Consider the following 12151-nt stretch of genomic DNA (forward strand, 5'->3'; position numbering starts at 1 on the left):
CTCAAAGATGATGGCAAAATTAGGGCATTTCCAGATAAACAGAAGTTTAGGGAATTTGCAAAAACCAAACCAAAATTACAAGAAATACTAAAGGGAGTCTTCCGGTTAGAAAAATAGTAACATCAGAGAACAACCCAAGACTAGAACAAAGGACAGAGCAACCAGATATCAACCCAGATAGTGAAGTCACAAAAGTAAATTAAAGCTAAAACACTGAAAATAGGGAAACAGATGTTAATATGTAAAAGATGATGACATTAAAACAAAACCAGAGACTTCATCAGCCTGAGACCAGAAGAACTAGATGGAGCCCGGCTTCCACCAATGACCACCCTAACAGGGAATACAACAGAGAGTCCCGGATGGAGCAGGAGAAAGGTGGGCTGCAGATCTCGAATTCTAGTAAGAAGACCAGACTTAATGGTCTGACTGAGACTGGAGGAACCCCAGAAAGCCTGGCCCCCAGATTCTCTATCAGCCCAGAACTAAAACAATTTCTGAGGCTAACTCTTCAGACAGGGATTGGACTGGATTGTGGGACAGAAAGTGATACTCATGAGGAGTGTGCCTCTTGGCTCAAGTAGATATAAGAGACTAAATGGGCAGCTTCTGTCTGGAGGTGATATGGGAAGGCAGAGAGGGTTAAGAGCTGGTTGAATGGACATGGGGAATCAGGGGTGGAAAGGAGGAGCATGCTGTTACAGTATGGGGAGAGCAATCAGAGTCACATAACAATGTGTATAAATTTTTGTATGGGAAAAAAAAAATCTAGTCCTAGATTGACAAGAATTTTTATCATGAAAGAATATTGAATATAATCAAATAGATTTCTGGAGAACTTGAATCAATCACTTCAACTTTTAAACCTTAAACCTATTAATGAGTGGCAATTATTTAAGCAGTTTCAAATAATAAGCTATCTGTTACGGATTTAATTGTGTCCCCAAAGAGATATGCTGAAGTCCTCACCCCTGGACTGGTGAATCTGACCTTGTTTGTGAAAACAGAATGTTTCTTTGTAGTAGCTGTCAGTTGAATTTAAAAAAGTCATACTGGAGTAGACTGGGTCATAATTCTAATCCCTTCTGAGTGGCATCTAATAACAGAAAGAACAGATAGAGAAACATAGTCACTCACAAAAGGGTAAGACAACATGTGATGATATGTCTACCAGCAAAGAACACCAAGAAACACCTAAAGTACCAGGAAGCATCTTCCCCTAGAGCCAACCGAGAGAGAGTGTAGCCCTACCAACACCCTAAATTGAAAATTCTAGCTTTCAGAACTATGAGAAAATAAATGTATGTTATTTAGTTCACCTCTTTGTTGGTATTTTGTTCTGGTAGTCTCTGGAAACTAAGACATAGCTTGGTACTGATAAATGAGGTACTACTGTAAGAAATACCTACAAATGTAGAGGGGCTTTGGAATTATGTAATAGATAAGGCTGTAAGAGTTTTGAGAAGCTTGATGGTAAAAGTGTAAATTGCTTTGGAAAAACTGTTGGTAAATTATGGATTTGCCAGGCAATTCTGGCAGAGACTTAAGAAGAAAATGAGGAGACCTGTAGAGAAAGTTTCTATTGTCAAGAACAGAACGTTGCTAGAAATGTGTATGCTGAATGTGCTCTGGTAAAAGCTTAAAAGGAAATGACTTATATATTATTGGCTACTGGAGGAAACATGATCCTTGTCATAAGGTGGCAAAGAACCGGGTTGCATTATGTTCAAATGATTTGGGGGAAGTACAACTTGTAAGTGATGAACTTAGATATTTGGCTGAGATTTCTAAGCAAAATCTTCAAGGTGAAGCCTGATTTCTTCTTGCTGCTTATAGCAAAGAGATAAATTCAGAAATGAATTAAAGTTTTGAAACTTGAAGAACTTGAAGATTTGAATAATTCTACTGTAAAATTAAGGAAACAATAAGGGTTTGATTGGATAACAATTTGCTAAAGAGATTGGTGTGTGACATATGGATCCAGTCAACCACCTCAGTGGAAATTCTTTCGGCTTAGCATGAAGAAGACAAAGACAGGATGAAATGAAGGAAAAGAATCAGCCTCCTGGAATTTCAAAGGCAGGAAATGGGCCAATGATCTATTTGTCAGAAAACATGTGTTGTCATTCAAGAAAAGGAAAGGACCATTCCAGGGGCGGTTCAGAGACCAGCAAGACTGCAGACACAAGCATAGGAGGTGGGGTCATTTCTTTCTTTATTTCAGAGGGTGGGACCACCACCTTGATTCTAAGGAGTAAAAATCTGCCATCTTATTGGGGAGGAGAACAGGGGCACAGGCCAAAGTGGAGTGGGGAAAGCCCATCAACCTGGTGGGCTAGGTGAATGGGGTCACTCAGATATGGGGAGGTAGGCAAATATCATGGTAGCCAGGTAGAACGGGGCCACACAAAGCCAAGGGGATGAGGCTACCATCCCAGCAGACTGAAAGAACAGTGCCACACAAGGACTAAGGATCAGAAGCTGAAGGGCAGGACTGCCTGAGGTGCCTGGAAAATGGAAAATTGTTTCCAAGCCTCTTTATTGAATGAATTTTTTTCCTGCTGGATTTCAGATTTGCTTAGTATCCATGACCTCTTCTTTCTCTCCAATTTCTCCCTTTTGAAATGTGAATATCTATATCTGTTTCTCCACTGTAACTTGAAAGTGGATAACATGTATTCTAGGTTTCACAGGTCCTCAGATGGAAAGGAATTTTGCCCCAGCATGGAACATACCCAGAATTTCGCCCATACCTGATTTAGATGTTACAAAAGATGATATTTTGACTTAGAGCTGATGCTGGAAAACATTAAGACCCCTGGGGATGTTGAGATGGGGTGAATGTATTTTACCTGTGGGAAGGACATGGGTGTTTTGGAGTAAGTGGGTGGAGTGTTATGGATTGAATTCTGTCCTGAAAGAGTTATGTAGAAGTCCTAAACATCACGCTTGTGAATATGACCTTGTTTGGAGAAATAAGGTTTTCCTTTGCAGGTAATTATCAGTTGAATTACAGAGGTCATACCTGATTAGGGTGGGCCCTAATCTTAATATCTTCTGAGTGGTGTTTTATAAAAGAGAAGGACAGACATGGAAACAGTGACACCCACTGGGAAAATACAGCCTGTGTGGATCTGTCTGCAAGTCAAGGGCCTCTAAGAAACTCCCATGGCTGCCAGGATAGTAGAGAGAAGAGTATAAGCCTGTAGATGCCCCAGATTTGGACTTCCAGCCTCCAGAACTGAGAAAATAGATTTGTTTAATTTACAGCCACCAGATTTGTGGTATTTTGTTACAGCGGCTTCAGGAAACTAAGTATCTTTGCATTCCTATCTTAAATGCAACTTGTTTGTATTTACATTTTATATACACTAGTGAGTTTAGTGTGCTAAAATTTACATAATTGTGTTTACATTATTTGCTTAAATAGTACTTTTGAGACTAAGTTTTTTTTTCGTAGTACAAATACAACCCTTAAATGAGTTAAAAAATAATTCCCTAATTTTCTCTTCAATACAATAATTCATTTTAGTTTGAAATTATCTGTTTCTAGAACTTTTTAAATTACCTTTTTAAAATGTTATATAGTTACTTCTAGCTGTGTTGTGTCCTTGTGCATAAGAAGTTTAAGCATCCAAGAAACGTTCATTATTTGATAGACATTAATTTTATTGTATGTATGTTACTTTAGAACGTTCCTATTTTTTACATTATTTTGTTCTCTAATTTTGCCATTTCCTGTTACTCATTATGTTTATCTTATACATATATTTTTTTCCTTTGGAATATTCAGCAGAGTGTTCTTCCAAGTAGGCAAACAGTATCTTTCCCTTCAGAGAGGGTGATCAAGTTTAGAAACCCATTTCCAGATTGTGTCTGGTATAATTTATCAACTGTCATGGTCTAACACACCCTAGTAATTTCAGCACGTGTCTGGAGACCTGTCTGGGCATCTATTATAGGGTTTGAAATGCCAGTAACCAGGTGTTCTCCTGTCACTGTGGTTACTGTTATTCCCGAGAGGCTTACAGTCTCTGTTATACTACAGAGGTTAATACAAGAAGTAGTTCAGAGATAATAGTCCCCGCCAAGTTTCACATTGGCAGGACTTGTTTTTCAGAGTATTGATTAAATTTTACATATAACAAGAAGAAATTCCTGGTTATTAAAATCGTTTAAAAAGAGAAAGACCTAGAGAAAAAAGGTTTAAAGATACTTCTTTAAAAAAAAAGTTACAAAATCTTTAGAAGCAGTTTAAAATGTGCTCTTCTGTCCTATGATCTCTTTGCCATCAGACGCTACTTTATGAGATGTTAGATACAGCAAAAACAGGGTCATTATTTTATTATTGATCTATTGGTATAAACTAAATGTAGTTGGCTCATCATCAAACAAATTTTGAAACCTGTGTTCAATATTCTTGGAGCCCTGGAGGTGCAGGGGTTAAGAGCTATGGCTGTTAACCAAAAGGTCGGCAGTTCGAATCCATCAGCCGCGACTTGGAAACCCTATGAGGCAGTTCTGCTCTGTCCTGTGGGGTCGCAATGAGTCAGAATCGACTCGATGGGAATGGGTTTTTTTGTTTTGTTTTGTTTTTTATTCAATATTCTTGAGTCATAAGTCCTTCAAACTACTTCTGGCCATTGGTAATTGCATTCTGTGAGGTAATCTTTAAGCTTAACATTATAGAATAAAGTCACAGAACATAGTTCTGCTTAACAATACATTGTCCTCCAAAAATACTTCCTTTGCTATTGCCGGGGATTAAACTCGAAGATACTTGATGCTGAAGATAGTTACTCTTTCAGCATCTGCCCACAGAAAGGACTATGAAATCATTTTATATGCTTTTCATGCCCTATGTCATTTAGTTAGATCATTTTACACCAAGAAGGAGTCGTCCCTGTGTAGGTCAAATGGTTAAACCCTTGACTACTTGCCAAAAGCCTGGCTGTTCTAACACATCCAGAGGCACCTCGGGAGACAGGCCTGGAAATCTGCTTCAGAAAGGTCACAGCCTTGAAAACCCTATGGAGCAGTTTTGCTCTGCACCTTTGGGATCACCATGAGTTGGAATCAACTTGAGGACAACTAACAAAAGCACCATAGTAACAAGGGCTCAATGAAAATTAATTTATTATATCGATGCCTTTATGTGCTTATATATATCGCAGTAAAAAGGAGATTTGTTGGCAATACATGGTGTTGAGTCTTGGAAAGGCAAATTGTGCTGCATTTCTTTAGCTTAGGAACTTTCTTTGGGCAGTTACTACAGGTCATTTGACACAAGTCAGAGTCATAGAATATATGAGGAACTCTTAAGAAGCTGGAAGGACTAAAGGTTTTTAAAGAATAACAGCTTCACAAAGGGCCTTCAAATCTCTAATTACTACTGAATCCACTGCTTTGTGGCTATTGTTGGCATGTCTTGTTTTGACGATTAAGAACAAAAGCGTCTGTAGTTGTCTTTGCTTCTGTTTCCATGAATAATGACGGCAGTACTGAGTCACCTGCACAGCTTTCAGTGGATGATGGTTAAATGAATTCCAAAGGGGAAATAAGAAAAAAAAAAAGAAGAAGAAGAATGGTGTAAAAATATTTTACTTTTGATTGACTAAATCTTAAATATTTACTCAGAACATTCATTTGCATTTTCTCATTAATTTAAATCTATTATTTTCAATTTAACTACTTCTAGTGTATTCCAAGGTACAAAAATATCTAGTAGAAAGATAAAAAGTTGAAAAAACAGATCAAAACAATGTAGGACTTCAGTATAAACAGTCAATGTAGTAAAATATGTTATATGATCAGAATATCCCAGTAAGTGTGAAGATCCACTGATTTTAATATTAATTTGTGTGGTTGAAAACATTTCTGTAAAAGGCATTTTAAATCTCAGAAAGTCTTCATATTAAGTCCATCATGATATGATGCTTTTTGAATGAATTATGATTTAGAGTAAAAATTAGATTTTTTTATCACAAGCATACATTTTTTCTAAAGTTTCATGCTGAGCAAGTACAAATACTTTATTTCAATGAGTACTTTTTTTTTTCTTATTCTTCCTTTACTCTGATGTGTTCTCTCTTCCATTAGTCTTTGATGCCAGGTACTGATGTAAAATAAGGAGGACTCCCTATTTTATTTATATTTCAGATAAATATTACCAAAACATGTAATGTAAATGTCAAAATATTATCCTGCTACAACACTAAGCAAGGTGATACATTTAATATTAGTTGCACCTATGCCTCTAAAGCTTTCCATTTACAGAGAATCATGTGATTTAGTGAAAGAAACATCATTTAAAGGAAATTTAGTAATTTATTTATTAGTATATGTTGCTATTCCTTAACTTACTCCAGAAAAGTTTTCAAGACAACTGGGATTTAAAATTAAGGTTGATGACCTTCCATTTATATTATTTTCAGCATCTTTTCTTATGTTTATCCATTCATCCATTCATACACATATGGATTGTTTACACCTTTTAGCTATTATAAATAGTGCTGCTATGGACATGTATAGTATGTATTTGTACATGTATATGTGTACATGCATTTGTTTGAGTATCTATTTTCAATTCCTTTGAGTTATTCATGTAGTTCGTTGTCCTCGAGTTGATTCTGACTCATATTGACTGTGATGGTTAAGATTATGTGCCATCTTGGCTGGGCCATGATTCTCAGTGTTTATGTGTGATCATCCCCATGATGGGATCTGTTTTGAGTAGCCAGTCAGTTAAAAGGGATTTTCCTTGGGCATGTGGCCTACATTTGAATATAAGTGGATGTTCTGGCTTTTGCCTGCTCTGGATCCTGCAGCTGCCTCCTGTTTGTCTGACCTCCAGTTCTTGGGCCTTGAGCTAACAGCTTATCTGCCAACCTTGGAATTCATCAGTCTTCACAGCCTATGAGCAAGAGCCCTGTTCTCTGACTTGCCGATGTTGGGTTCACCATCCCCTGCAGTTATGTGAATCAGGAGAAGCCTTGCAGTCTTGTCTATCCATCTTGAGATACGTCACTCTTCACAGCCTGTGAACAAGAGCCCTACTGTCCAACCTGCAGATCTTGGGGTCTCTGGCCCCTGCAGCTACATGATTCAGGAGAAGCCTCTATCCTGATCCACGGACTTGTGATGTTTCAGCCTCTACAATTGCGTGAGCTTTTTCCTTGATATAAATCTCGCTGTATATATCTGTACGCTTTACTGGTTTTGCTTCTCTAGAGAACCCAGCCTAAGACAGTAACACATGGTGACCCCACGCGTACAGAGTAGAACTGCTTTTTTCAAGGCTGTGACCTTTTAGAAGCAGATCACATACGTTTTAGAAGCAGCTCTGCTTCTATGAAGCTCACCCAACCCTTATGCTGTCATTGTCACAAATTACATCTCTATATATTTTATACTCATCAACATTGGTTTATAATCATTGTGTCATGAGTTTTTCTTTCAATTTATATAGGAAATTAAAAGAGGAGTTAAAAAAAAAACTTAATATAATAACATAAGATTTTCTAATACTGGAGTTACTTTTACCATTGTTCATTATCTATTCCTATGCCATGAAGTTACTGCCTAGTGTCCTATCATTTTAGCTGTTAGGACTTCCTTTGGCATTTCTTGTAGGACAGGTCTACATAGTGATGGACTCTGTTGATTTTTATTTGTTTTGGTATGTTTTAATTTCTCTATTTTAAAAGGATAGTTTTGCCAGATATAGAATTATTCGTTGAGAGTTTTATTCTTTCAACACTTAAAAATGTCATCTTACACTCTTCTGGCCTCTGTGCTTTATGATGACAAATATGCTGCTAATTTTATTAAGAATCCCTTGTATGTGCTGCTTTAACTATTCTTTCTACATATTTGGCTTAGGCAATTGGAATGTAATATGTTTTGGTATGGATCTCTTTGTGTTTATTCTTCTTAGAAATTATTAAGCTTTTTGAATGTGCGGATACTTTTATTTTATCAAATTTAGAAAGTGTTGGGCCATCACTTCTTCAGATATTCTTTCTGCCCCTTTCTATCTCTCCTCTCCTTCTGAAATTTGAATTGTACATCTGTTGATATACTTGGTATCACAGGTCTGTTAGGTTCTCTTCAATTGTTTTCAATATTTCTACTTTCAATCCTTTACACAGGATCATTCCAATTGACCTATCTTTGAGTTCACTGATTCTTTGCTAACATTCTATTAAAACCCTCTAGTAAGTTTTTTTTTTTAAATTTCAGTTATTGTTCCTTTCAACTCCAAATTTCTCCATAATTTAATTCCTTTATATAATTTCTATCTTTTTGTTGATCTTCTTTATTTTTCATACATCATTCTACTTCTTTCCTTTAGTTCGTTGTCCACAGTTTCATTTAACTCTTGAAGCCCATTTAAGACAATTGATTTAAAGTCTTTGTCTAGTAAGTCCAATTTCTGTGCTTCCTCAGAGAGAATTTCTATTACATTTTTTGCATGCTTCGTAGTTTGTGTTTTTTTTTTTTCTAACTGAACTGTTTGTATATTATAGTGTAACTCTGAAAATGGAAGTTTTGCCCTTTCTCACAGTTTCTGTTTCTTGCTATGGAGTATAGTTGTTCACTTCTTCAGTGTTTTTCTAAATTATTTCTGTAAAGTCTGTATTGTTTGTCTCCATACTCTCTGCTCCTTTAGCTTGTGTGCAGCTATTCGTTTGACAAATATTTCCTTGAATGCCAGGAACCAATAAAAAAGAGAAAAAAAGAGGGAAAGACTGAGGAAAGAGAAAAGGAGAGACAAAGAAAATAAAAAGAAAGAATAAAAAGGAAAAAACCTCTCCCAATTTTGCCTATTCACTTTGAGCTGAGACACTCCTTCAACACTTAGCCAGGCAGTTTATAATTCTAGCTTACACTTTACCTCCTGCTTTCACTGAGCCTAGAGATCAACCATAGGTAAAACTAGGATCTTCTCAAGCCTTTTCTGAGAATACATCATGACCTGGGCATGTACTTGGCTTTCTATATTTACCAGTATAAACGGGAGCTTTTGAATGCTGTAATTTCCCTAAAGAAACTGTTTGCTCAGGTTTTTCTAGAAGGCTTGAGGCACTCCAATGTTTATTTCAGCTTTAATATTTTGCCCCAGGTGACTGTGGGTTTTTCATTTGCCTTGCAAGGTTTTTCAGGAATGCCTATTTACTTCTTTTTTACCTGAGTGAGTTCTGACTTATACAAAACGAAGACAAAAACCTTGCCTCAGTACTTCTGACAGCCCCCAGACACGTTAGAACAGTCAAATACAATTATTTGATAATAAAGTCTTCTCTACTCCTTCTGGGACTAGGGACCAGCGATCCATACTGGACACACAGGCTGCCATCCTCAAGACCACTGCCTCGCCAGGGAAGGGAGTGGGACAAGAGCAGATAAAAATGTCCTATCATTTTTAAGTTGCTCTTTTATTGACTTGATATTCACTTGGTTGCTATAAACCTTTGACTATTTTCCAATGCTCTGCCAAAGTTGATTCTGGTTGCTTTTTAAATGTTTCTATAGAGGGTCGGTTCATTGGAGCTACGTACTTCACTTATGTTTTGCTAACATCATTACCTTTACTATTTTTAAATCATAGAATTTTCACCCAAGTATCTTCTCAATACACATTCTGGTAGCTGAACATGAAGCTTCGACCTTCTGTCCCTACCTCTTGTTGTTGTTGCCACTGAGTCATTTCTGGCTCAGGGTGACCCCATGTGTACAGGTAGAACTACTGCATATGTTTCTCAAAGCTGTGACCTTTTGGAAGCAGATTGCCAGGCCTGTCTTCTGAGGTGCCTATGGGTAGGTTCAAACCACAAACATTTCAGCTAGTAGTCGAGTGCTTGACCATTTGTGCCTCTCAGGGACTTCTCTCCTATAACTAGAAGCCAGGAAAGTGCTCTCCAAAAAGGTAAAAATATCCCAGGTCCTTATTTCATCCTATCTCTGATAAATCAGGCTTGAGGCAGGTGTACCTTAGTCTTCAAGGTGATATCTTTGATTTTTAACAGTTTAAAGAGGTCTTTTGTAGCAGATTTGCCCAATGCAATGCATCTTTTGATTTCTTGATTGTTACTTCCATGGTAGTTGATCGTGGATCCAAGTAAAATGAAATCCTGGACAAATTCAGGCTTTTCTCAGTTTATCATAATGTTGCTTATTCGTCCAGTTGTGAGAATTTTTGTTTTCTTTATGTTGAAGTGTAATTCATACTGAAGGCTGTGATCTTTGATATTCATCAGTGCGTGCTTCAAGTCCTCTTCACTTTCAGCAAGTAAGGTTGTGTCATCTGCATAATGCAGGTCATTAATGAGTCTTCCTACAATCCTGATGTCCCATTCTTCTTCATACAGTCTAGCTTTTTATAATAGTGGGACCATACAATATTTGTCCTTTAGTGATTGACTTATTTTATTCAGCATAATGTCCTCCAGATTCATCCATTTTATAAGATGTTTTGCAGACTCCTCATTATTCTTTATAGCTGCGAAGTATTCCATTGAACATATGTAGCACAGATGTTTATTCCTCCATTGCTGGGCACTTAGGTAGCCTCCATCTTTTTGCTACTGTAAATAATGCTGCAATCAACATAGGTGTGCATATGTCTATTCATGTCAGTGTTCTTATATCTTTTGGATATATACCTAGGAGTGGGATTGCTGGATCCTAAGGTATTTTTATTTCTGGCTTTTTGAGGAAGTGCCATACCATTTTTCCATACTGGTTATACAATTTTACAATCCCATCAGTGGCGTATAAGTGTTCCAGTCTCTCCAAAACCTCACCAGCCTTTGTTGTTTTCTGTTTCTTTTTTTTTTTTTTTTAATTATTGCCCTTTTTACAGAGGTGAGATGGTATCTCATTGTAGTTTTGATTTGCACGGCTTTACTTACTAATGATTGTGAGCATCTTTTCATGTATTTGTTGGTCATCAGAATACTGCTTTTGTGAAGTGTCCGTTCAAGTCCTTTGCCCATTTTTTGATTGGATTGTGTTGTTGAGTTGTTCAAGTTTGCTATATATTTTAAAGATTAGACCCTTGCCACATATGTGGTTGCCAAAATTTTTTTTTGCCCAGACTGTAGGTTCTTTTTTTATTATTTTGGTAAAAACTTTTGATGAGCATAAGTATTTTATTTTTAGTAGGACCTTGTTATCTAAATTATCTGCTCTTGTTCATACATTTTTAGTTGTGTTTAATAGTTTATTTATGCTGAAAATTAGGTCCTCCAGTTTTGTTCCTCTATTACCTTCCAGGAATTTTAGTTGTAGCTTTAACATTTAGGTCTTTGAGCCATTTTGAGTTAGTTTTTGTGCATGGTGTGAGGTATGGATCCTGTTTCATTTTTCTGAAAATGGGTAAGTAGTTTTGCCAGCACCATTTGTTAAAGAGACTGTTTCTTCCTCATTGAATGGACTTCAATCCTTTGTTGAAGATCAGCTGCCTGGAGATGAATGGCCTTATTCTGGGTTCTCAATTCTATTCTATTGGTCTATGTATCTGTCATTGAAGCAGTATCACGTTGTTTTGATTACTGTGGCTGTGTAGTAAGTTTTGAGATGGGGAAGTGTGAGGCCTCCTACTTTGTTCTTCTTCAATATTGCTTTAGCTATTCGGGACCTCATTCGTTTCCACACAAAATTGGAGATCAGTTTTTCATTTCATCAAAGAATGTTGTTGGGATTTGGATCAGGATTGCATTATATTATAGATGGCTTTGGATAATATTGACATTTTCACAATGTTAGGTTTTCCAATCCATTAGCATGGAATTTTCTCCATTTACATAGGTCTCTTTTGGTTTCTTGCAAGAGCATTTTACAGTTTTCCTTGTATAAGTCTTTTATGTCCTTGCTTAGGTTTATTCCTAGATATTTTATCCTTTTGGGAGCTATTGTAAATGGTATTGTTTTCTTGATTTTCTTTTCAGAGTTCTCCTTGTTAGTGTAGAGGAACCCAACTGATTTTTGTGTGTTGATGTTGAACCCTGCCACTTTGCCGAATCCTTCTATCAGTTCCAGTAACTTTCTGAGGAGTCTCTGGGATTTTCTATGTGTAGGATCACGTCATCTTTGAATAAGGATAGTTTTACTTCTTGCTTTCCAATTTGGATACTCTTTATTTCCCTTC

Source organism: Trichechus manatus, unplaced genomic scaffold, assembly GCF_000243295.1.
Source record: "Trichechus manatus latirostris isolate Lorelei unplaced genomic scaffold, TriManLat1.0 scaffold00012, whole genome shotgun sequence".
NCBI lineage: Eukaryota > Metazoa > Chordata > Mammalia > Sirenia > Trichechidae > Trichechus > Trichechus manatus.